Source organism: Plectropomus leopardus, chromosome 8, assembly GCF_026936395.1.
Source record: "Plectropomus leopardus strain MGB_pleo_1.0 chromosome 8, ASM2693639v1, whole genome shotgun sequence".
Classification (NCBI taxonomy): Eukaryota; Metazoa; Chordata; class Actinopteri; order Perciformes; family Serranidae; genus Plectropomus; species Plectropomus leopardus.
In genome coordinates, this window is record NC_142183.1 from 37677216 (window position 1) to 37703375 (window position 26160).

The window sequence follows — 26160 nt, forward strand, 5'->3', positions numbered from 1 at the left end:
ACAAAATCCATCTGATAGAAAATCTACTGCTTCCTGTCCTTTATGTCTGTCTCATTTGCAGCCTCTTTTCTATTTTCCCTTCCCTGAGTCAGTATCGGTCCTTGTCTCGTACTGTGATGTTCATGCGATGGGGAGAGGTAATTTGTCAGCTGAGAGTAATGGTGGTGAGATTCTCAGCTCCTCGCCGGAACGAGTGGAGGAGACTGTCCAGTGTGTCTCTGTTACAATGAACCAATGTCCATAAAATCCTCTCACTCCTTTCATGCGCTTCCTCTCATATCTGCTTTCCTCTCAAACCCTTTGGTGCTTCAGTCATACAGCTACAAATTCAGGTCTTGGGAAGCTCGACCTCTCTAACAGGGCCATGGAACAAAGCATGATACAGTCCTCATGTAAATGTCCTGAACCCATTATCATCTGCAAAGACTGTGACGCCTTCTTAATGAGTTCTCCTTCTCTGGCTACAGAAGTAGTTATCATCTAGTGATATTTGCATGTGTGTTACAGTGTTGGAGACTCGTCTCCATGGACCAGTGCTGTGCAGTGTGGATTGATTTGACAGGTATGCTGTGATTGTATCTGTACACAGTAGATGGTTCTGACTCTCCACCCCTGAAGAGATTCCCAAACATTTGACTGCACTTGCATAGCACTTTTCTAGTCTTTTTGACCGCTCAAAGCACTTTCACACTTAATGTCACATTCACCCATTCACACACATTCACACACTGGTGGCTGAGGCTACTTCGACCATGTTGCCCACAGGTGTCGGGGCCCTCTGATTAGAGGACGACCCGCTCTGAGCCACAGCCACCCCCGAGAGAGATTACAATATGGTGAAGGTGTTTTTAGTGAGAAATCCAGACTTGTCATATGTTGCCGCTTTGCAGTGGAATTCTGCATCGACATATTATGCTGTAGGTATTCTTTTTGCTGTTGACATTCTGGGATACCACTACAATGATGTCAGCAAATTCAAAGGATGGATTACACTGCCCAGGATGTCAACAAAAGCTCATGCTGGCATGCATGGTTAGGATTAGGGGAAGGAGGCATATGACAAGATGTAGGAAAGAAACATCATATTCATATGAGAAGCGAACACCGTACTCCTGTGTGAAAGTCCAGGGTTTGTTCAACCCATCCAATGCCCCCTCACCCATCTTGTAGCTTTCAGAAATGGAAATATGAACATTTTTTTCCGTCTTCGAGATCAAGGATTAGAATATATCTGTGAGATGTCATCTGTGTAAAGGTGCAAAAACTGTATCCACATCAAAGAGTAATTCCAATCTTCAGAAGCACCTTGCTAAACAACATGCTACCATGAGGCTAGTCACTAAAGAAGAGCCCGATGCTAGTGCTGCTGACCTAGAAGGAGCTGCTGCTGCTGCTCCATCCAAACAGCTGAGGCTCAACTTTAAACCATGCCTGTCTACTCCGCAGTATTTCAGCCGGGAAGAATTAAATAATAATACATTAAACAGACAATAAATAATACATGAAACATTGCTTGCAATGTAAACTGCAATAATGTTTTTACACTCTTGTCTTGTGTCATTAAAAACAAGATTTGCATGTGGTCTTGAAAGTGAAGATGCACTGCTGGCTGCTGTGACACAACCAAAGTTCAGGCTACTTTGGCTGTGCCAAAAACATGTTCCCACCCAGAAGCAGCTACCAGGTAAAGCCAGGGAAACACAGTGTCTGAATTACACTACTCAAGAGTAGTTCTTTTCCTCTGAGGAGGATGAGGACACCTCTGCCACTGCTGAAACTGAAGTTGCTGAGTACCTCAAACTGCGACAGTTATAGACACTCAATAGACAACCAATTTACAATTACAAAGAAAATAGCTCTTAAACGTAATGCTGCCACTCCATCCAGTGCTCCTGTAGAAAGACTCTTTGACCTGAGAAACTTGATTGTTGCTCCAAAATGGAACAGGTTGTCAGATCATCATGCTTCATGCTTCTTGAGGTAAAGTCATTGGTTTAAGGATTAGGAATGCCAGAGTGCTTGAAAATAATCAGATGCAATCCACAATGTTGGCTTTTTGTGTGCAGAGAAGGAGTAAATAATAACATTTCCAATGGCTGGTCTAAAGGCTAAAAGTAGACAACAGAGGAAGTTCATCCGTTATGCAAGAACAAAACTTTGAGGTGAAACATGAAGGTTTTGTTAACACATTTAAGGTTGGGTAGCATTTGTTAAGCACCGCACATCCAAACACTGCAGCCTTATTGAAAAACATCTCTATGTATCTGTGTGTAGTTTTACTCCTGAAGCTGAAAGCACGTTTGAAATGTAACATTACTGATTTCTACAGTGTATTTCTTGTGCTAAATAGCCATTGCTGACTTCAGATTATTTTTGCCAAACCATGACTGCATTTAGTTTCTCTTTGTGAGGCTGTAAATAATTAAGTTTACAAGATGATGTATCCAGTTGTTGAATGGAGTGCCACTGATTTGAGTTAAGGCAATAAAGGACAAAGGACTCAGTGTGTTCATGACGTAAAATTGTTAATTGTATAAGGTTATTCACTTGACATATTGATTTATTCAGTTGCAAAATGGCCAGAGATTACGTCAAATTATTTTTTGTTACACTAATCAAGGATACCTTATATTGTTTATGCAGATTGTCAGATCTCAGAGCCATATCGGGAAAGCTGATCAAGGTATTGTACTGTACTCTATGTAGTTTCTTTTTGTGTGGCTGAAAATACTTTTTTACTGTTTTGTGTTGGTGCTCGATTTGAGCCAATAAAGTTTTAAAATATTGTGTTTTGTTGTTCCAGTAATTACGAGTGTCATAGTGTATAGCCAGTGTATATAGTCTTGTCCCATCTGTGCCAAAACAACACTAAAATAATGTGTGTGCATATAATTGAAGCATCAACAGAAATAACAAAAAAGTAATGCAAAAATTACTTTTTTTAGTGATCAGTTACTTTTATTATGCAGTAATTTAAAAGTAATTGAATTACCTTTTGACAGAAGAAGGTATAAGGTAGATTTTATTATATTTGTCCTTTTGCTCCATCTTTGGAGTTGAGGGATGAGTTGATTAAAATCAGAAGCTGCTATGAAGATTCCATCCAGTTGTTTGGGCATGTTGATGCTGATGGCATCATTCAAATCCTGCAGTGCATGTTTTGAATTTGCATCAGAGTCGTGTTCTTTTGGCTGCCAACAAGGTCCGCCCATCCAGGCAACAGCTTGATCTCAGTTGTCAGGGGTTAACTATGTCTCTCTGAAGATGTATGCAGAGCAGTCTCTGATCTCCCATTGCTGAGTGAGCCTCAATCGCATCTCATCCACTTTATTCTCCTGTGATCTGACAGAAGAAGTCTTGGTAGAGGAGCAGCTCTCGGTCCAAGTTGGGTCAGCCTTGCCGTAGTACCGGCTCTCCCTCTCTTCATCTTTGGGTTTCGTTTCTACCCTCTGGTCTGACAGGCTGCTCAGCGTATGCTGTTGGTGGAGATCCTCTCACGGTCTGCTGCATTCAGTCCAAACCCCACACAGTTTTTCTAGATGTTGATAAGAGCTTCTCTATCGTAGAAAAGTCGTTCTTCAGCAGAACAGGCCATGGAGTTGAAAAAATAGAAAAATATAGCAAAATATAGCAAAAAAGTAGCAAAGATTTGAGCAGCTACAGGCTGCTGCATCTACATGCGCTGCTGTCGCCATGGCAAGTATCTAGTAACTGTATTAATTAACTGTATTAATATTCAGTAACTTGCCCAACACTGGAAATAGTATGACATAAGAAAAAAATTACCTTCTACATCAGCTGATGGAAGCAGCAGTGGAGCAGCAGCTCTGCTGTTCAGTAGAGTAATATGATGTATGTTTTTTCTCAATGTGAGTTGTGTTGAATGAGTCTGGTGTATTTTAATATAATGGGTAGCATAATAAACATTGTGATTCATTCTATAGTTTTTGGAATTCACAAACACAAACCAGTTCATATCATGTAACATCCATAAATATTATTTTCAGTACCAGTTTTTGTTGGTCATGCAGTATGTGTTGCAGCTCGTCCTGCAGACAGACATGTTTGCAACATGTCTACATTTTGAGAATAGTGGCTGTTAGATCTGAGATTTATGTTTTGGACCACATGGCTTCTTCCTGGCTACACACATTACCTCCTGAAGTGTTGAGGAGGCACTGGTGACACCTTTAATGTTTAAGAAATGTAAACGATCTCATATCAAGGGGATTCACAGCTATTTAGAAGGCAGAAGACTTTACCTTTCCTTTAGTCAATTTCTACACAATAGCCTGTTCCTAGACATCTAAATCACAGCCCACAGCCCTCATTAGCCATTCAACTACAGTAAGTCTAATTCAATAAACTCTGTTGCCATGGAACTGTTGATTATCAAACATCCAGTGATTCTGAGTAATCACAGAGCCCTTTAAGAGAGAGTCGCATCAACTCTGTTCGCTCCAATGGACCGTTTTTTCACAACAATGGCGAAACGTGGAGCATCTCAGTCGTTCCTGGAAGTAGCATTAATTGCTAGCGGCGCAATGGAGTTGCAGCCTACAAAAACTATTCGTGATGGGCTTTAACAGGGTAAGATGTCTAAAGAATCGTTTTTGATATTATCAGCATATCTTAGCTAAATTAACATGTGCATTAAAGCATGATATTGGATTATCTGCCTCTAAATTAGTAGATTTACATAGTAATAACAGATATGCTATCAGAGTAAGCTAACGTTAGTACACTGTACTGTATATACTGAACACATATTGTTAGCCAGTAACAGCCTGTTAATTTAAAATGTCCTGCTCTTTAATAATTTCATCTAAGATTGGGGAGTTAAAGTGGAGAAAAGGCTTTTTTACAGCTTAGAGTGAGTTACATGTCAGCTTTGTTAAAGATAACAATATATTAGTATTGATATGGATTAAGAGTGCATATTTGAGACAAATAAATTATTTAAAAACATTACTGTAAACAGAAACGTTATTTCAGTGTGAATGTTTATAGCTTTGTGATTCTGTTGACTCCATTTGTCTTTATTATGTTACAGCTCAGCTGATTTTCCATTGATGGCAAAGGGAGGGAAGCTGAAAGACCTGAATGAGATCACAGGGCAAATCATTTAGAAAAATGAAACATACTAGGCTTAATAGGGAATTATTCTAAACACTGACATTGTTACACTACTGTATTATATTATTTTTATTATGGTGTTATATATGTAATCTTATTATTGTACTGGTAACTTACAATAGGAGCACTGGGTGCTGGAGGAACTATTTCGAAGCAGGTTACAAAAACACAGAAGGCTCTAGTTTAGCGTAATCCATTAACATATAAATCCAGTAGAGGGCAATATTACACAGCCTAATGAAGGCTCTCCTCTCCTCTTGGACACAGGGATGGGCAGGCTGACAAAGGATCAAAGTCTGATAAATTATTAAAAAAGGATCAATATTTGTAGGCCTTTCATATCAAACACTATAGACAAATTTTGAGGTTAGCACAGCAAAAGCTAATTTCCAAGCAAGTAATTCACTATGATAAGAACAAACTTTACACAACTAACAAAGTTCCATAACTGAAGTTGGGGAACAAACACGCCTCATCTCCCATAGCGGTTTCCCACCCAGGCCAAGGTATGTTTAACCCTCTCTCCTGTCCTTTTCTCCCTCCCTTTTTCAGCAAAAGAGCTACACAGGATTTAATGGAGCCTGGAGACTCCCTGCGCTGCAGACAGCAGCCTCATCCTGAGTATCAGCTCCCTGTCCTCTGCAAGCCTTTCCCTGTACCTTATTTTTATTAAACCATATACAAGGCTTCCCAATGGTGTGCTCTTTGTTTGGGTAAAATGTTCTAATGCAGTTTTTGAAAATGATACCCTCAAATATTTTTTGTAGTTGTAATCTGTGGTGAGTGTAAGTGCTGGCATTACTCAACAACATTTTTTTCATCTGCGTGTCAGTATGCTTTTCTCTTAGCACCTGGATCGTCCCCATGCAGCACAGCAAAGCATGGTGGAGACTATCTGAGAGGACACCACAAAAGAAGGACATATACCAACTGCTTGATGTACTATTTATGTTTCTGAGTTTATTAGATATTAATGAAATTAATGAAATTCATTGCAGTAAGTCAGTATAAAGACAGAGATAAAAAAAATACATGTATATATATATATATAAGCAATAAACAGCAACCTGCTTCTTTACCATGGTAAGGTAAGTCTAAAATATGACAGCACAACCGTATATGTCATATCCACATCACTCATATTTATGCTTTGTAATTATACATTTTACATATATAAGTACTATACATATAGAATATATACATATATGTGTGTGTTTTTGTGCGTGTGTGTAAATTTGATATATTTTGCATTTTAAAATATATTTTATTTTTTGTATTTTTTATTCAGCACTCAGTCTATTCTTTTCTATTGCCTATGACTCTTGAGTTGCTGAGATGTGTGAATCTCTAATCTAACCCTGACCATTAACATTAATCTTCAAATATAAGCATGTTTTACTTTAAAAAACAATATAATAATGAAACTACATACGATGCGCTCATGTATATTGTAATTCAGTGCGGTTATTGAATACTATTTAGTGAAAAGGAGTTTTGTCTCTCTGTATAATGTATTCAATTGGCCCGCCAGACACTTCTACTATTCAAAGCCTCCATGTGTCACATGACATACAAGCATTTTGAACTTCCGTTGTCAGTACTCTGTTTTTTCTATTGCACTAAGTAATCGAACCTTATTTTTGATTGTGGAAATAGCAAACTGTCTCAACCCAAGGTTAACAGCCTTCTTTGTTCTGGAGTTGAGCAACCACAACCTGCTAATGCTGACCATATGATACGACCATTAAATGTTTTTAGCTTAAAGTCATGGTAAGGCAGTAGAACCTGTAATTTGCAGAGATGAATATGAGGTAAGGCTATTTTCTTTCAGTGCTGTTGTTTTTTCAGACAACAGAAGAATCAGACGACTCAGTTAACTATCAGCCAGGAGTAATGCAGCTGTCAAGCTATTTTCAAGCAGTATGCTTGAACCAATGATAAGTAATAACAGCAATGGGAGCCCTTCAGAGTGCCCCAGGGACCATGTGTTTCTGTAAGCCAATGTGGAAGTTAACATCGCCCTGGTACCATCATGAAAAAGCTTATTGGATTTTTCTTTCCATTTGAGTCTATGATACTTACACAGTTTGTTCAGCAAGATAATCTCTGCAAATTACCACCACTTTCAGGATTTTTGAATCCTAAATGCATTTTCTAGAGGGAAATCACAAACATTAGGCTATACAACACTGTGATCATGTTCAGTTTGATTATGTTCTGTTGTCTCGTTTAGCCACTTTTTTAGCACGCATTTGTTTTAAGACATAGAGAGGACACATAAAAGCTTCAAAGTTCACGAATGGCGAATTGACTGATGTGTTTTACATCACAGAATACAACATGAAACATGAACTCTCTTAAATTTGTGTTAACCTTATTTTCAGCATCGAATCACAAACACATTCAAACAACCTGCTGACCAACCAGAGGTGATGAAATGCTAACAGATATTAACCACATTACTGGGGTCTCTGTGGACAAGGTAGACACTGCCGTCAAGGCTGTTCAAAAATCATATGGTGTTTTTTTTTTTTCTGTTACTCTCTTACAACCTTGGAAAAACAAGTATGTTGGTATGGCTACACATCAGTGTGGACTTAAAATACCTTAGTTTTTTTTTTTTTTTTTTTGTTGATATTAATTTTTGTGATGAGTTCAAACTCTGCAAGTACTATTTGTATGCAAATGACACAGTCATATATACTCATATACTCACTACTATATACTCATATACTACTGAGAAAATGCTTAGTTGCTGGTGTATTTCTGTCTCAGATCGATTTTGGCCATACCATTTATGGCTTTCCCTCCACCTAGTCCATGTTTGACCCCCAGTATCACTTGGCCTTAAAGTATATTACTAAATCTAGCTTCAGGGCACATAATTGTACCTTATACAGCATGGTAGAATGGCCATCCCCCGCCTTGCAAAGGTTACAACAACAGTACATTCTAGTCTTTAAGATCATCTCAGGTAAATTTACAGTTTATATAATCCAGAAGTTTTTATTTTTGCAAAGCAGTCATAATTGTAGGTCACACAAATGTCTTCAGTTAAAAGTTCCTTTAATCAGCACTGAGGCAAAACAAGACTGTTCAACTACAGTCCCTGGTCCTGGAATAGCCTGCAGGCCAAGGTCAACCTTAAGACTCCAACCTCTTTAAACGATTCATAATAAACTCATAATAAAGGAAATGGTCACAGCTCACATTTAAATATCGCTGTCTTGTTATTGCACAGCAATAACAATGCAATGTATGCAATGTTTGACATTCATATGCTTACTGTTGTTATTTGATGGCATTGTACTGTTTGTGCACTGTAAACCTGAATACTATAATTAATTAAATGGAATAAGTAGTGAATACTCAAAATGTCTTCAGTAGTCTAGACGTTTAAAAAGGGCCATGTGCATAGGGTGGATTTTGTTTTTGGCTTCCTGTTTTTTCTTAATCCTGGAAGTATCTACTATAAGATTCTGCCAGGTCCCAGGGTGAAATAATGTCCCATGGGGTTTATCTTAAACCCTATAATATTTATACCTACCCTGATCACAAACCTGAAAAAGAAAAAAAAAATGAAAGTGGCATAACTTTTGAAGTTAACAACATATAAAGACAAATAAACACATTTCTCCATACAATTCTGACCCGATGAATTCACTAGATTTGATATTTTTAAGATTGAAACACATCTTGACTTTATTTCGGGACAAAAGGGCAAAAAACAAGCAGAAAATGTTTAAAACACATCTTTATTTTCTTTCTTTATTAATAATCTGTAAGGTCCACTGTTGTGAAATTGCCACATCTATTTAAAACTGTAGTAGAGACTATTTCTGACTGAATTTAGACAAAAACTATATATCCCAACACCTCAGCTTGTAATTCAAGGAGCTGGAGCGTCAAGGTCTTCCCAATCCAGACTACCGCAGTGAGAACTTGATAAGACGTTTGCAAGCAGATGAAGATGAAGATGAAGATGAAGATCACCCTCCATTCTCCCATTTTGAAGCCATTCAAAGAGTCAAAGAAGCTGTCATGGCCCTCGACTGCACAGGAGCTGAATGCTATAGAGATAGAGGAGCTGCTCCCAGATGATCTTGTAAAATTCCTAAACTTGGTGCTAACAAGGAAACCAGAGCTTGATGGAGAAAAGTGTTAGAAGACTCAGAGGCTGGTCTTTTCAATCACACAGGATGTGCGTCGTGCTGCAACCAACAGCAAGTGGAAACTGCCAAAGCACATCCTCCTCTGTGCCACAGTAGCATCTCTATCGAAGCAAACAGGTGAGTAATCACCTACGCTACTTTTTTCCAGTTCATGTCTATTGCTTAAGTAAGTTTGATACTGAAATTTGATACTGAGCAAATTACTCTCCTTTCTCTTTCTACTCTCTTTGCAGCTCACTACCATCCTTGCATGACTCGGACATTCGGAGACATATGACTTTTGTATGGAACTTAAGACAGCAATGGCCAAGGCTTGATGTCCACCTACCTTCCATCCATCCATTTTCTTCCGCTTATCCAGGGTCGGGTCGCGGGGGCAGCAGCCTAAGCAGGGAAACCCAGACTTCCCTCTCCCCAGCCACTTCATCCAGCTCTTCCCGGGGGACCCCGAGGCGTTCCCAGGCCAGCTGAGAGACATAGTCTCTCCAGCGTGTCCTGGGTCTTCCCCTGGGCTTCCTACCGGTGGGACGTGCCGTGAACACCTCACCAGGGAGGCGTCCTGGAGGCATCCTAATTAGATGCCTGAGCCCCCTCATCTGGCTCTTCTCAATGCGGAGGAGCAGCGGCTCTACTCCGAGCTCCTCCCGGATGACCGAGCTTCTCACCCTATCTCTAAGGGAGAGCCCAGCCACCCTACGGAGGAAACTCATTTCGGCCGCTTGTACCCGCGATCTTGTTCTTTCGGTCACTACCCAAAGCTCATGACCATAGGTGAGGGTAGGAACGAAGATCGACTGGTAAATCGAGAGCTTTGCCTTTCGGCTCAGCTCCCTCTTCACCACGACAGACCGGTGCAGCGTCCGCATTACTGCAGACGCCGCACCGATCCGCCTGTCGATCTCCCGTTCCATCCTTCCCTCACTCGTGAACAAGACCCTGAGGTACTTAAACTCCTCCACTTGGGGCAGGACTTCGTCCCCGATCCAGAGGGGGCACGCCACCCTTTTCCGGCTGAGAACCATGGTCTCGGATTTGGAGGTGCTGATTTTCATTCCAGCCGCTTCACACTCGGCTGTGAACCGATCCAGTGAGAGCTGAAGGTCGCGGCCCGATGAAGCCAACAGGACTACATCATCTGCAAAGAGCAGAGACCTAATCCTGAGGTCACCAAACCGGACCCCTCAACACCCTGGCTGCGCTTAGAAATTCTGTCCATAAAAGTTATGAACAGAATCGGTGACAAAGGGCAGCCCTGGCGGAGTCCAACCTCACCGGAACGAAGTTCGACTTACTGCCGGCAATGCGGACCAAGCTCCGCACCGGTCATACAGGGAACGGACAGCCCGTATCAGGGAGTCCGAAACCCCATATTCCCGGAGAACCCCCCACAGGACTCCCCGAGGGACACGGTCGAATGCCTTCTCCAAGTCCACAAAGCACATGTGGACTGGTTGGGCAAACTCCCAAGCACCCTCAAGGATCCTGCCAAGGGTCCAGAGCTGGTCCACAGTTCCACGACCGGGGCGAAAACCGCATTGCTCCTCCTGAATCCGGGGTTCGACTGTCCGGCGGACCCTCCTCTCTAGTACCCCCGAATAGACCTTACCAGGGAGGCTGAGGAGTGTGATCCCCCTGTAGTTGGAACACACCCTCCGGTCCCCCTTCTTGAAAAGAGGGACCACCACCCCAGTCTGCCAGTCCAAGGGCACTGCCCCCGATGTCCACGCAATGTTGCAGAGTCGTGTCAGCCACGACAGCCCCACAACATCCAGGGCCTTGAGGAACTCCGGGCGGACCTCGTCCACCCCCGGGGCCCTGCCATCGAGGAGCTTTTTGACCACCTTGGTAACCTCAGCCCCAGAGATAGAGGAGCCCACCCCCGGGTCCCCAGGCCCTGCTTCCCCAACGGAAGGCGTGTCGGTGGGATTGAGGAGGTCTTCGAAGTATTCCTTCCACCGATCCACAACATCCCAAGTCGAGGTCAGCAGCGCCCCGTCGCCACCATACACAGTGTTGACGGAGTACTGTTTCCCCCTCCTGAGACGCCGGATGGTGGTCCAGAACCTCTTCGAAGCCGTCCGGAAGTCGTTTTTGAACCCAATTGCAGCACAAATGAACCAGGTTTGTTGAATTAACAGTCTTTATTCAGCAGGTTAATGCAGGAAAACAGCTAACCACAAAATGCATCAGAGTAGAGTGGGCAGGTATGGCAGGATTCAAACTCAGGTCTTCCATGTGGCAGACAGGCAAGTTACCACAAGACCAACGGGGCAGGCAGGGAATGCATGGGACTCGTGAGCATCTAATTGTCCAAAAGTACTCAAAAGGCTCAACGAGTGTGATGGAGGGCAAATAGCACAAACTCACTGCAGATTGAAGTTTTCCTGGAAAGTGGTTCAGATGAGGGCTGGGAGTGGATCAAGACCTTGACATGGAGTTGGCGAGGCTGACGCCACCAGAGGAGAGGAGCTGGCGAGGTGAAGCTGACACAGTGGGTCTTTGAGCTGAGCAGGAACAAGCTGAGTACCAACAAGCCACATGCAGACAAGGAACAGAAAGCAGGCAGGCAAAACTCGTAGTCGGGGACAGAAGGCTGGTGGATTTACCGGGGCTGAGACATGAAGCAAAGGTCAGAGGCGAGTCGGGTCAGTACCAGGTAAGCAGTCCAGAAACAAGTGCTGGAGAATCATGCATGAGAGCGAAGACAATCTGGCAGGAGTGAGCGGAGTGAAGCTGCATATATACTGGCTTGATTGGAGATGGTGAGCAGGTGACAGCAGCAGGTGGAAGCAGTAAAGCTGATGAGGGGTATGCAATGGTGCCATGGCAGATCTCTTCTTTGCATACGATGGCCACAACTATGCCAGGTAGTCTGTGCATGCATTCTCCTAATATTCAATAACAGAAAATTAAGTTGAACGTACCTGTGGTATGAATTTGAATTATCATTTATTCTTTAGAAGGTACCTGACCTGGTTTGAGTCATTTCTCACCAACATTGATTACTCCCATCCTGGTGCCTTTGATTACATCAAGCGACAAGCCATCGTTGTTGCAAGAGCTTTAATCCTAGGGGCTCTCTCAGCAGTGGACAAGACCACGGAGGAGACTTTCATGAAGTCTGCCAAGTCTTCAGGTACTTCAGTGTGTGGACAAAATCATAATCACATTGATTTAATTACAGGTTCATAGTAAGATTATATAATTCAAGTTTAAGCTTTTGGCCACATTAATAGAGAAGCTGTGATCAAAATGTCAAACATAAAGTATACATCACTCTCTACATTGCAGGTGGTCTTTTCAATATGTTTGGCACCTACAAGAAGTAGTGCCACACAACTTCTGCATGTGCTCAGCTCTATGAGCTGACTCTGGAGATGTGTGGCATGATTGATGATCTAGACTGCCCAAAGGCAGGAAAGCACCGTGAGCTGGAGCCTGCCCAGATTAAAAAGTACGAGGAGGCAGTGCAGAGGGTCATCTTGGCCATCAATGGCTTCACCAACCCCTGGAAGATCCCTGACAAAAATTGTCTCTATTCAATGGCATCTGGGGCTCCTACAGATCCAGAGGTCGCCGTTGATGTGCTGCAGGCTGAGGCTGCATGCAGGGCTACTAAGGAGCAGTTTATCCATGAGCGCTTTGTCTCCAAGAAGAAGGAGTTCTTCAAATGCCTCAAGAAGCTTAAACTGAGGACGATGGATCAATGCAGCAAAAAAGTCCAGCTCACATCTGCAAAGGGCAAGGTGGATATTGACCCAACTGATTACCTAATATTGTTATGGCATACTTCATAAAAAGAGAAATGTTGACATTGTACTAATGCTTCACTCATTTATTCATATTCCATTACAGCTCTTTATGTACCAGGAACAAAGCTGCTTGTTAAGTGCCAGTTGCTTGAAATGCCCATCAACCTTGAGGAACTCATGTTTTACCTCCTATTGACTGTTCCTCATGCATTTGGCTCTCCTGATGGCTTTTTTGCCAAGACAGACAAGGCCACCATCCTTCATTATCTGCTACTCTAAAGATGCACTTTTCATACAGGATGGCGATGCCCTCTTCCACACGATGATCAACCTCCCACCAACCTTTGGGGAGATCTGCATGCAGCTCTTGGACCATATGACTGCCAAGCGTGACTTTGTCTTCTCCACAGATTACTACCAGCCAGACTCTATCAAAGCCCAGGAGAGGCTCAGACGCGGCTTTACCGAGAAGTACATCATTGATGGTACACACATCCGCAAGCCCCATGACTTCCTTGGCAATGCGCTAAACAAGAAGCAGCTGTGTGACCTGCTTATCAAGGTCTGCAGGGCCATGAGACCGCATCCCGGCTTGAGAAGTGCAAGAAAGCGGTGTTGTGTGTTGATGGGATATCATATGATCTTACTTCAACCAATGGCAAAGTAAGTTGATGGAGGATAAGGGCAATACATTGTAGTTATTGGTGTTTGATTTTAGCAGTCATCCCATGGTATGAAAAAAAATCATAGATTGAGTAGTGTTATATACGTATATATATATATATATATACATATATATATATATATATATATATATATATATACACATAGAATTTGTTATAGTATCTGGCCTCTTCCTTACTTGTTACAGGTCCAGGCTTGATCTGAGATCAATGCCCTGCCATCAAATCAGGAGGAGACAGACAGCCGCGTTGTCCTGTACCTCCACCAGGCTGTCAAGTGGGGGAACAAGTCCAGTGTAGTGAGGACCCCTGACACAGACATCCTGATGATTCTTCTCTACCATGCCAGCAGGATCAGCCTCACCATATACCTTGATCACGGCACTGGCATGCATCGCAAGCTCATAAATGTGTCCAAAGTGGCTGAGTCTCTGGGCCCCGAGTACTGCAGTAACCTGCTATGTCTTGTCTGGGGAAGATTGTACCAGTGCTTTTAAGGGCAAGGGAAAGGTGAATCTCTTGAAGAACCAAGCAATATTTGAGAGTCCCAAACCCTATGATCAGGGTATAGGCTAGGAAAAGACAATGGGGGGGTGAGGGGGTGTTAGAGCCTGTCTGGACGGCTGAACCCATCCTCCCTCCTTCTCTTATTGAGGTGTTGGCCAAGAAAGCAAGGTCAGAAGAGCAAGCTTGCTATTGCTTTCAGGGAATGTTGAGCTTAATTCAGGCCCTGATATACCGGCTCATTGTTACACCCCTGTGGATTTTAAATTCAGAACTGGTCTTGGCTTAATTCATATAAATGTAAGAAGTCTACTAAACAAGATTGACTTGATAAAGGTCTAGATAAAGTCAACAAATGCTGATGTTATTCTTTTGTCTGAAACCTGGCTCACAAAATCTGTGCACGATAACCATATTTTTATTAATGGTTACAATGTTTATCGTGCTGATCATCCAAGAAAAGGGGGCGGGGTTGCGATTTACATCAGGAGTATTTTTGAAGTTAATTTAGTGCTTAAAGAGTCAGCCCTTAAAGAGTTTGAGTTGCTTGCACATGAAATAGAACTAAGGAAGACTCACTGTATTATGTTGGTAGATTGTTATAGACCACCATCTGCTCCTAAAACTTAATTGTCCTCTCTTGCAAAGTTCTTATCACAGCTAAAATACAATGAACTACTTCTGATAGGAGATTTAAACTGGGACTGGCTTACGCCTATGTCCCAAGATCTGAAAGCACAATGGGATTCTCTTAATCTCACACAATTAATTCCCCTACTAGACCCAACCCCAAATATCCTCAGCAGTAGTAAGAGACACAAGGCTTCCTAAAACAAAGCCACGTTTTGTAGCGAAGCGCAATATGAAAACGTTTGATGAACAGGCCTTTTTACATGATCTTTATCACTTTGACTGGGATAGGACTGCCCTTTTTGATGATGTTGAAATGGCTTGGACTTACTTTAATGAAGATTTCAGCTCTTTGTTAATAAACATGCTCCCTTGCGTGAATTTAGAATTAAAGGCCATGATAGCCCTTGGTTTACAACTGCTCTAGCAGAAGCTCTACATGAGCGGAATATGGTGTGGGCCAGGGCACGTAAATCAGGTTTGGAAAGTGACTGGCTTCATTTTAGACTATGAAGAAATAAATTTGCCTCTCTTCTCCAAAATACAAAGGCTGAGTTTTACTTGTCTATGACTACCAAAAGTCTGAAAAACCCAAAGAAACTTTTGAATGCAATTAAATCTTTGTCTTTCATCTCTAATTCAGTTACTCTCCCTTCTAGTATGCTGATTGATGGTAGCAGGGTAACTGACAAAATAGACATATTAAATTGTTTCAACACTTTATTTCCTCCTAAAACCCCTCTAAAAAATCTTCACCTTGTGAAAAATCTTCTATTGACCCTCCATTGGCTGATAGGGTTCCTGGCAACGTCCAGGCTTTTAATTTCACCCCTCTTTCTACAGAAGTGGTCACTAAAGGTAAAAGACCTTGATCCTAAAAAAACACCAGGACCAGATAAATTGGAGCCCTTCTTTTTAAAACTAGCACCTGAAATTGTTGCTATTCCATTTTGTCATATTTTTAATCTTAGTTAGTTGACCAATGTAATTCCCAAAGTCTGGAAATCTGCATTTGTTATTCCCCTCTTGAAAGGAGGAGATCCAACTATTTTAAACAATTATAGGCCTATTTCTAAACTGTCTGTTCTGGCTAAGGTACTGGAATTCCTTGTCAGTGAACAAGTAAAGGAATACCTGACTACTAACTCTATTCCATCGACTATCCAATCAGGATTTCGCAAAAAACATAGTATTACCACTGCAGCGTTGAAGGTTATAAATGATATAACAGATGCTTTAGACAATAAGCAGTGTTGTCTATCTCTGTTTATAGACTTTTCAAAGGCCTTTGATACCTTGGATCATGATTCGTATAGCAGCTGGGTTCTCTGTACAGGCAGTTGGATAGTTTGCAAACTATCTTAAAGATAGAACCCAGGCTGTACAGCCAGAAGGTGTTTCCTCTGAGATTCAGTTTGTCCACAAAGGGGTACCACAAGGTTCAGTACTAGGTCCTTTGTTATTCACCTTGTATATAAATAATATTTGAGCAAATATCCCAAATGCAGCCTTTCATTTTTATGCTGACGATAAAGTCATTTATTGCCTTGCACCTACGCCCACAGAAGTGTTTGCTTATCTGCAGAATGCACTTGACAGAGTGCAGGAACAACTGTGTCAACTGCAACTTGTTCTAAATGCTGATAAAACAAAACTTATGTTTTTTACTAATTCAAAAGTAGCAAGGTTAAAACAGGTGACCATTTTCACCAGTAATGGTCAACAAATAGAGCCTGTATCTACTTTTAAATATCTAGGGTTCCTGATTAATGACCACTTGTCTTTTAAGGCACATATTCATGGCACTCTGAGGTTTATCACAAACTGTGGAGCTCTTACTCATCACTGTGTCTTATATACAAAAGTAAATTAGCCATCTTTACGTGTGCACTGGCTTGGCCATTGGTTTGTCTTTATTCACAAGGCTTGAGAGGATTCCATCTTATTTATCATCGCTTTTAATTTTGAACAATAAGGCCTACAGTCTCTGTTCTCAGGACTTTTTACTTTTTACTGTTCCTAAGGTCAGAACAGAAATGGGGAAGAACGCTTTTAGGTTTGCAGCTCCAACTTCATGGAACATTTTGCAGTCAGAGCTCAAACTTCAAAAACTGATTACTCTGAATGCTTTTGAGTCAATGATAAATCCAATTATATCTAGGTCTTATGAGTGCAAATGTTTTATTTAACCCTTGTGCCCTCCTCAAATTTATTACCCTCTGGACACCTTCGTGGCAAAAATGGACACGCACAGAAAAAATGCTATTAAATCATCATACATCAATATTTTTTGACTTGCTCAAAACTACCAAACATTCAATCATTTTCAGGATTTTTACCCTTTAAATGCCAGTTTAATTGTTTGAATTACTAATGATTTATTACAAAAAAATCACAGAAAATTAATTTTTTTCCATATAACAAATAGTAGGGGGATGGGACTTTGGTGGTGATTAGAGTCTTGGATGTGTCAAAGATTAGCAACAAAATTGATTTGATTGCATTAGTATTTTTTCTGTAGCACCAGATACTCCCTCTGGACACCTTCATGGCCAAAAATGGCTCATTGACTTCCATTATAAACACATTTTTTAATCTCACTGCCATTACAGTATAAAATCATGCATTCTGGAATGTCAGCATTTCATTTTGAAGAAAAGTAGTGATATTTGACATTTTTACTGTATTCCACCAGATTCAGCTGTTTTCCCATTGTAGGCCGATGCATGAAATTCTTGTATTTTTGCCATTATATTATGGAGCCATGTGACTACCAGGTGGTCCCAAGAGTGATTTGTGTGTGTGTGTTTGTGAAATAAGTTTTAAATCATCTTTTGATTCATCAGTGTGAACATTTATTGTGCAAACTACAACAACTTTGTGAACTTAAACAACAAAAGAGAACGCAACAGAACATATGAAATATGAACATAAATTTGAAACAGAAACATCCAAGATCCAGAACATATGATGTATGTGTGTGTGTGTGTGTTTGACAGAAACAGATAAATGGATTGAGAGTGTGTGTGTGTGTGTGTGTGTGTGTGTGTGTGTGTGTGTGTGTGTGTGTGCGCTAAAATAAAAATTCATGCCACAAGCTCTAACACAGCCAAAATGATCACCAAATGAAAAAAAAAAGTTGAGAAAAATGTACAAAAATGTCAGAGGAGGGCATAAGGGTTAAGTGCAATGTTTTTTGTTTATTTTTTAAACAGATTTTTGTAAATCTAATTGTTATTTGTATCTTCTATGTTTAAGTTTTATGTTTTTATGTGTTTAAATAATGTGTAACTGTATGAGCTGCCATTCTTGGCTAGCTCTCTCTTGCAAAAGAGATCATTAATCTCAATGGAACATACTTGGTTAAATAAAAGTTATTATTATTATTATTATTATTATTATTATTATTATTATTATTATTATTATTATTCAGGTTTTATTAACGTAAGATAAGGTAAATTTAAGCACATTGTGCTGTCCAGATCAGAGCACAGAAATGGAGGATGATGAGCAGTGTGATACTTTTGAACTCAAAAATCAGCTCAAACTTAATATGGCTTCTCTATTTCTAAAGATGCAGGCTATTCCTCATGTGTCAAACACAGCTACACAAGAAATAGTGGATCACCTGAATCAGATCTTCTCACAGTTAAGGATACATTGCAGAGATACGGTCACAATATTACAGATTCTACACTCAATAAAGTTGTAAGAGCTGTCATGGACTCTAATGTATTTAATGCTACCTCCAAAGGTGTGGAGTTGTCCTCTTCCAAACAAAGAAAGACATTTATAGAGCACAACTATCCTCTGGTAATGCCAGTAGAGTACTTTGTAGAGCCACCTGGTCGTACAAATATGTATGTTCCAATAATTTATATGATTCAGGAGTTATTTAAAAATACAGACATTCTTAGCAAGATCAGAGAACTAAACACAGACACTGGTCATTGTGTGTCATATCATGATGTTTCTCATTTGCATGAAAACCAGTTACTTTCAACAGTAGATCTAAACCTAGCAATACAGATATATATTGATGAGCTTGAAATTGCTAACCCTCTTGGCATATTGAGTAAAGTTTACAAACTTTTTGCAGTATATTGTCATTACCAATCTGCCACCCAAATACCGATCAAATTCACACTATATAGCTTGCTTTGCTAGCAAAAGTGACAGATGTCCAGAAATATGGATGTACAGCTGCACTCGTTCCATTGCTGCATGATGTTCACACTCTTGAAAAGGATGGTGTGTTCATTGAATCTGTTGATCAGAATGTGAAAGGCACTATCTTTTGTGTTTCTGCTGAGAATCTGGCAGCCCATGAATTAGGGTATTTTTTTGTAGTTGTACAGAGTATGTTTGCAGATTCTGCATGGCCACAAATGAACCGTTTCAAACAACTGAAGTGGAAGAGGAAAAGTTTGTTCAGAGAACCAAGGCCAGTCATGACCTTCATGTCCCGGAGAATGACAGCAGTCAGTTTGGTGTTAAAAGTGATTGTGTCTTGAGTGAGTCACTGCATTACTTCCATTCTATCACAGGATTTCCTCCAGATCTTCTGGAAAGTATTGTATGTATTGGACTATTTTGTGTGCAAAATAAATGATCACAGACAAATACTGCAAGAGGTGTTCCCTGAGCTTAGCCTTCATACTAAACATCACTATGTTGACCATTATCCTACACTGAGAAAAATATGACCAATGGTTACTTAAAAAAATTGTGGCAACAAAGTGACACATAATATAATTGAATAGATTTTAAGTTCTACAATTTGATTAAAAAGTATTGAATACATTAACTTAACTCAAACAAAAAATTAAGTACATGTCAATAAAAGCAACAGTTGAAATGAGTTGGATTTAGTAATAGCATGCCAAATGATGAGTTACATCGCCAAAAAATATTTAGTAAATCCTAGCCAATTTCACAAGGAAAGCTGATTTATATTTACTAAGTATCTGAGCAAAAGTAATTTAGATTTACTTAATAGCTGGGGGAAATTGATTCATATTTACTGATAATCTAGGCAAAACTGACTTATATTTATCAATTATATGGGTGAAATTGATTTACATTTACTAAATACCTGCATAGAAATTATTTGGATGAAGTAAATGAAATAAATTATATCAACTCATATTCTAGCACATTGTTGCTTAATTCAACACATTTACACTCTTGTTCTTATTTATCTGTACCTAAAATAATTGTTTCATTTTAAGTTTTAATTTGTCTTTAAATCTATTCAATAATATTGAATGTCACTTTGTTGCCATAATTTTTCTGTGTCTAATTTATCAAATATCCTGACCAAACTTAAGTAAACTGAGGCATCAAGAAACATCAACAGATTACAATGCATAAAACAGCAGCAAATAAACATTTATTTGTGCAACTTTTAAAAACATGTTTATCCAGCACTCCACAAGTGCAACATACACATCTGAGCTCCTTTGGATAGGCAAGATTCACAGCATACGCCAAACCAACGAGCAGGGAGCAAGCCCTTGGAAAGTTACCCACACCAGTTAGAACTTTCATGCCATCCACCACGATACCGATGTTGTCTGGATCCTCTGCCGTGTTAGCTTTGATGTTGTAGATCTTCAGACTTTGAACAGCAAGGTCCTGTGACACACTGTCTTCATCAGCATCCTGTAACAGAAAGAACATTGTGCATATCAGACAGTGCAGCCAGAGGAGAAGGTCCTATTTCCCAAATTGCTTCCAACTGTTTGGACAAGAAAATCTGGAGTTTGTCATAGCCGTTGCTTGTAATGCACTCTATTTATGTCACTGTTGACAAAACTTAAAAACGTACATAAACACATATTTTCACACCAGGTAAATTGAAAATGATCGAATCAGTTCACCAACAAATCAAAACAATTCAATCACCCGATAATGGGAACAGAGTTACAGTTGTAAATATTTGTAAATGAAATTTCTGAAATGAAATCAATCCATTACTACATAATTTCTTGCTGGCATTGTATTGATGAATATCTTACTCTACATTCGCTAACACAGGCTAAAATAACTAAAATAACCCAGTAGCCTCTGAAAGACTAGTTAGACACCCTTACAATAGACTTACTTCCATGAAAAATAAAAACATAGCTAATCATAAAAAGAGTGGCATGAAATAATTGTTGAAGCTTAATAACCTTTGTAGATCCTTTACCTTAAGAGGATGATAATAATAATGAGGCTAAGAATAACCCTAACAAAGAAATGTTTAATATAATCAAAAGATGTGCTGTTTCATCATAAGTTGTCTCGTAAACCTACAAGTGTGTGTTCCTTTCTTCACTTTCACCTAAGGAAGGCTATCAGTGAATGACACATTATAGAGCAAATTATTCATAAAACGAAATGTATTTTGGTAATTTTTCCATGTGGATATGGTCTCTTTTTCTAGTATTTATTTTGTTCTCATCATTCTATAAGAATGTCCAATGCCTAACTGAGTGATTTACTCTGCTGTTGGCAGTATGCCTTCTATAACGTTAGTGGGGAAAAGGAGACTTCGCGTAGCATTTAGCGTGGCATATTAACATAATGTACAGTGTTAAATGTGTGGTCGCAAACAGACGGACCAACGAAGCCTCTCTCTGGCAGCTCAGAGTCCGTACCAAGCGTTACATGTACTGATCTCAAGCCAGCATTCACAAACGCCAATCGGTGTAACTGTGTAACTGAATGTAACTGTTCATCTGTCCGTGTGAGCTGCAACCAGTTTGAAAGCATAACGTTACTCCGAGAAAACTGAGGGAAAAAAAATCGAGGAAGGCTGTTCGTGCCATCTGAATGTAACTGACGTAACGTTAATGGAGAGGCTCGGTGAGAGTGAATTTGGGATTAGCCTGCCGTTGTGCTCAAAATACATTAACAGGCGTTCAGTGAAAATAACGCCAAATTCAAAAAAAGAAAGACGAAACAGCGCACTGTGTTTCAAAATGTAATGACACAAAAACGACTTTTTTCTTCCGAAATGTGTAACGGTACAAAAGCTGATAAGTATTCTGCCTTTAACATGCTACTTGAGTAAAAATGTTAGTACAATTTAATTGTGAAAACTAAATGCAGTAACTTTATACGAAACTCCTAAGTTGATTACTCACCGTTGAGAGAAACGTTTGTTCCACCATCATGGTGTCGGCGCGTGCTAGCTAGCTTGTTATGGTGGGGGAGGGGGCTTCGGCTGAGGCCAGGAAACTTAATTAAATAAAAGATTAGCTTGTATTTTACGGACCTTATATTACGGTATTACGTTACACTTTTGAAAGTAACATTAAATTTTGACAGTGAGATTACTTTTTCAATCGTTGCGATGCGTTTAGTCGAAAGACGATGTAGGCTGACTTCCAATCACTAACACTATAACTTCATTTTGACTTACATTGCAGTAAAGTTGGCATGTTTCGTAATTTGCAGTAACACAAAACAATGTTAACTGCTATAGACACTTGAATTGTTTGTTAACTAAGAACAATTAAACAGGTCTTACCTTAAAGCAAACGGTAGTCCATGACGTGTGGCAGACTTCATGTCGGTGTGATGAAATATGCATTGGGCGGGATTGTAGGAGGTAAAAATTAGGACGTCCCAATGAGTAAAATTTATCAATTTTCTGCACTTTTGACTTTCCTGATAAATATAATTAAATTCTACTCAGTGGTTCTCAGCTGATTTTATTTTAGAAAAAGCTGAGTAAAACTCACTTAATAAATGATTAAAAATTAGTGAATTCAGCTCAGTGTGATTCCAAACTGTACACAGTCTTTTTTATTATGTATAGTTTACTCTTATTTATTTAGTAAATATTAATTAACCCTGATCACAGTTTTTGCAGTGTACCCTAGTGAAGTGCTTTGGGTCCTTGGTGCATGTTTGGACCATGCGATTTGAGGCCAAACATCACAAGACAAAAACAACTAGAGACACGGTCTTCTAGACATCAAAGGTGATCATTGATGGCACAGACTATAGCAGTAGAATGTTTGTGTCAGTTGGAGTCAGTGGGGGACTATCTAAATTTTGCAAACTAGCACAGATCTACTTTGTTAATCACAATGTTTCTTTTCTCTGTTATGATTATGACTCCTGGTATGTAGAACATTTACTGTCCTACGAGCTGTCAGCCACACAGACAAGCCTGTCTCTCCACCTAAAACCTGAGTTCAATGACACAGTCCCACTCTCTGCATACACTAAGCGTAGGCACAATATGAATAAATCCCTATTTTTGTTGTCCTCGCCGCCAGCCATAATGTCTGCTGCCTACTCTGGTGGTGGAGCATGTGCATCACGGAATGTCTTCTTTTCATTTCAGCGCTCATGTTACGGTTAGAGGAGCCACATAGCCCACATGAGCAGCATGGCTTGACTGCAACTCACAGATTCAGTGTATTGCTATTTTTTTTCCCTGTGACCCACATACTTCTCAACAAAAATACAGTAAAAAAATATCTTTTGACAGTCACATTGACATAATTCCAGTAATATTTTAGAACTGACAGCTTTCAATATAGTTTCTACATAGTAATTTTTCTCTATTTTCAATTCATTGCAAACTATTAGAATTGCAATCTTGTAACCTCTCTGTCTCTTCATTTATTAGCACAATGGCAGCTGAAGTCCCACAAAACAAGTTCCTTCGTGTCATTGAGGCAGACTGAGTTAGAAAATTAAAACTCAGCTCTTGGCCAGTCTGATTAGGATCGAATTGGAATTGGATCTTGACTTCAGCTTGCAATACGAAGATCCAGACTTTGATGGGAAACTTACATTGATATCAAGGAGTTGCCACAAAAAGCTGTTGTTCACATTTCACTTGCACATGATTCCAGTTCTCATGCATTGACAGAAATACGTTCACATGTGTCATCCCCAGAATGTCTAAGATAGCCTCCAGGTCCTTTTCCAATTCCCACATTTGCATTAGATGTTGAGCTGACACCTGGAGGAGGGAATACTGAATTTGAGAAGAATGGAAGACCTCTTCAGTTGGCAAGGGACCAAAAGCATGACATTTTAGAAAAATTTGCAGCTGAGGCCCTTGTGGCCAAACATGTTTAAAAGAAGCAGGATCTGACACTGGATGGAATGGCTGGAAGAATAACATCAAGTTTAAAATGGGCAATTACAGGACCAAGATGAGAAGGGCTGGATGTTAAGAGGACACTGTAAATGCTGGAAAATCAAGCCAAAGAAACCCTGAGAATGAACCTTCACACTCAAACATCAAAAGACCCAAGCGTGCAGAAGTCAACTTTCTGGCCAACTTTGCCCCTCAAGTCTTGAAAGTATAAGGCAGACCATTTTTGAAGAACTGAAGAAGACTAAAAGAGACCTACCCATCATTAGTAAGATGATGCAGACCATAGGGATGTCCTGCCCACCAGTGAAACAACTCATGGACCTTTGGCCTGCTCTTCATAAGCAGTGTGAGGTAATAGATGAAATCTTTCACCTGTTTTCCTTTGCCAATCACATATGTCACTTTATGTGTAGTTTTGTTTAATTCACTCATCTTGAAATAACTAATTGTTGTTACTGCACTGTCCTTGTCCTTTTTCTTAAATGTAGGTGCATGCAGAGTTCCAATGGATAATCAACCAGAACCTGCCTCACACATTCTATGCTGGACTTGATCATCACACTCCTCATTTTAAGGCCTTATTTCGGCAGAGGGCTTCCAAAACTGGAAAGACTGCAGATGCTCTAGTTGACATTTTCAAAGTCAACGATGAACAGGTGATTATACATTTCACAGGTTAAATCTCTGTGTAATGGTTAATTTTAATAATTTCAAATGAAATTTTGAATTCAACAATTGTACCACTCCATAGTCCATATTTTTGCAATTTTTTTGACTGCACCAAATACGTCACTGTTATCTTGATTGATTTATGCTCAGATGTGGCCATTTGGTTGGGACTATTTGACATTAGGTGTAATTAGTAAACTTGTCACAGTATTTACACAATTTTAATCTTCTTTGGAAATGCATGATGTCCACACAAGGCATACCTCTGCTCTCCATGCCCTTCCTGTATATCAGTGTGAGGAAGCCTCTGGATTTTTCAAAACATGTGTGGTAAGTCTGTGGTAATATTTTCACTTTCACAAATTTCATTTATTTGTAAGAACACGCATTAATCAATTTCTGTAAATGTAACCGTGTTGCAGTCCTTTGACCAGATGTTTTCAAACCTATAGTCTTTGTGGCCACAAGGGCTGTGCTGATTTTTTTTTTTTTTTTTAAACAATTGACTGTGTGCCGCAGTGCCCTTCTCACAAAATAGCAGAAGGAATGGTCTTGTTTACACAGCTATTTCTTTATGAGGCGGATCAGCTGTAATCAAAAATCTCTCTTTGCCACATCCTTAATGTCCATGGTATTTCAGTGGAAGTGATTATTTTTTCATTATTTCATTATTTCATATGGATGAGCCAGATCTTGGGGATGCATCAGTGGCTCTCCTAACAACCGTCACAGACAATGCCATGAGTCCATTTCACTACAACCCAGTGAAAATCTCTGTCGTCCTAGAAGGTGATGTGGTGGTCAATCTCCCGAAACTTGCTGATGCCTTTCTGATAATGTTCAGCCTGATCTATGCACCACATCTCAGCTATCCCAAAGGACTTACCAATACTTTTGAATGCATTCAGAAAGTGTTACTCGGTCTGGATGACCATAAACTGTCACCCGGAGTGCAGACTCTCAAGAATGACTTGTTGATAAATGTGTAGAACTTAAGATCTGAAAAGGAATAGTGGATTTGGGTGGCTCACTTGGTTAGCGCATGATCCACAACATTAATATGTGCCATTATCCATGTTAACAACTGTTTGTGTGCAAGTTGCCCAAAGTACACACTCTGTACTTGTTAATGTTTACATTTTAACATTGTTAAAATATATAGCGTTGTATTAAACGTGTATAAAGTATTCATGACATTTATAAATAGAGTTGGGTTGATATCAGGTTTTGCCGGTCAGATCTGATCCACAAGCTTACACCTGTTTGATTTTATGAAAACCGCCTGAACCTGCATTTACCGCAACCAAGGGGTCTGGAGGCGTTAACTACGCTCTCACTCATGGGCTCTCCCACTATGCTCTGCTCAGGAGTGGCTGCCAATGTCACGTTTGACATCTAGTGGTAAAATATGGTATTATTTTACAAATATTGTTTTTAAATATGCATATTTTGGAGAAGAAATTTAATCAGAAGAGAACACAGTTTCATACTGTTTTACATTG

General features: G+C 39.9%; 2 pseudogenes; both read left to right on the forward strand.

The window, feature by feature from the left end:
* The first annotated feature begins 12131 nt into the window (after positions 1-12131).
* Positions 12132-14319, forward strand: LOC148189039 (uncharacterized; annotated as a pseudogene).
* A 9725-nt stretch (positions 14320-24044) lies between these two features.
* On the forward strand, positions 24045-25647 carry LOC148189040 (uncharacterized; annotated as a pseudogene).
* The last annotated feature ends 513 nt before the right edge of the window (positions 25648-26160 follow it).